The sequence below is a fragment of the Pundamilia nyererei genome, unplaced genomic scaffold (genome assembly GCF_000239375.1).
Source record: "Pundamilia nyererei isolate P.nyererei 1_Seehausen unplaced genomic scaffold, PunNye1.0 scaffold00009, whole genome shotgun sequence".
NCBI lineage: Eukaryota > Metazoa > Chordata > Actinopteri > Cichliformes > Cichlidae > Pundamilia > Pundamilia nyererei.
In genome coordinates this window covers 5,695,849-5,697,678 of record NW_005187410.1, presented here as the reverse complement: position 1 = coordinate 5,697,678, position 1,830 = coordinate 5,695,849, and positions in this window count along the sequence as shown.

The following is a 1,830-nucleotide window of genomic DNA, read 5'->3' as shown; positions in this document are numbered from 1 at the left end:
TTATGACCCCTAGGCCTAAACCCTAAATCTCTGTTTTAATCTCAGTTCAGGTAATCTCAGTTAGCTAAGAATAAATGGATTTGAATTTTTTTATTGTTATATTAACATTAGCATTAGCATTTGTGCTTGCGCATGCAAAGCAGAAGCACCAACAGCGTCATGTAATATACTTGCATTTATGTGGCACTTTCTAATGTTACTGACAAACTCAAAGTAACTTTAATTAAAGGTCACACTTTAACCATACATTCATACACCACTTTCAATTCAGTTTTATTTATGTAGCCCCAAATCATAACAACAGTTGCCTTAAGGTGCTTTATATTTTCAGGTAAAGATCCTACAATAATACAGATATATTCCCAACAATCAGATAACCCCCAATGAGCAAGTTCTTGGCAACAGTGGAAAGGAAAAATTCCCTTTTAACAGGAAGAAACCTCCAGCAGAACCAGGCTGAGGTAGGGGCAGCCATCTGTCTCCATTTAGTAGGGGTGAGGGGCAGGAGACAGAAGAAAAAACACACCATGGAAGAGAGCCAGAGTAGCACATAAACGCATAGTGAGTGAAAAGCTTTATTCTCTACACTCCAAGCACGTTATCTACCTCACATTCACAGCCAGCTTTGCATCACCAATTAGCCTGACATTCATGTCTTTAGATTGTGGGAGGAAGCTGGAGTATCTGGAGAAAACGCACATCAGGTACTGGAGCTGGTCAAATATGCAAACACCACACACAACCAGAAGCTTTTTCTGCTATGAGGTGAGAGTGCTAAACACCGGACCACTCTATTTCTGATCTTGCGTCTGTGTCGAGGAATCCTCTGACATCTGTTCTTTATGTGCCTGTATATGATCTTATCTTCTGTGCTGTCTGGCTGTTTCACTTTTGCCCGTCATTCTCTTGCCAAACAGACCAGAAAGTTATGCAACATTAGTTCAAGAATTATCAACCAAGCAACAACACATATATAAAGTAGCTCACAACATCCTAATAGAAGATATTGTGTGTTCCGCAGGGATACTGATGTCCAGTGTGATTTTATAAACTCATAACTGATATTCAAAAATATCTTTATAATTTTGAGAAAAACTTACAAATTACAATCTTTGCAACAATGACTGCCACTTTCTACTTATCCCTCCTGACTGATTTTCTCAACTTTTGTTGTTGTCCTCATGACTGCTGGTGGCATGAGACTGTAGCTTGCACAAATGTCTAGCTTCTTGATGACTGCACATCAATAATTGGTACTACAATATTTGTTGTGTTTGCCAGTAAAGTCTCGAGCATGTGGAGGATATACCCAGAGATTGGTCATTAGATGTAGAAGGCTCGACAGGGAAACGGGTGTCAACCCAGCTGCAGGACCGACATTTGCTCTTTCGTTTGAGGAGAAACAGGAGGAAAATTGCCAGAGCTCTACAATGTGACCTCCAGTGAGCTACTTATCCATGTTCCTGACCAAATTGTCAGACTCTGTGAAGTTGGCATGAAGGTCTGGCATCCTGGAACCTATTCTCACAGCATAGTACTGTGTAGGGTTTTTACACTGATGACTCTTTGGATATCGTGCAAAGAGGTTTGATTTCTTATTCACATTAATCTCAGACAACCAAATACTGTTACTGAAAGATATATACATACATACATTTTCTTCCGCTTATCTAATTCAGTGTCGCGAGGCAGCTGAGATAGGCTCCAGCCCCCCTGCGACCCTGAAATATATATCATAATAAAAAGTTAACTTATACATATACATAATAAAATAAAGTATTTTTCATTTCCCAGTTACTTAGTGAATATCACCAATCAATTAAAATCACA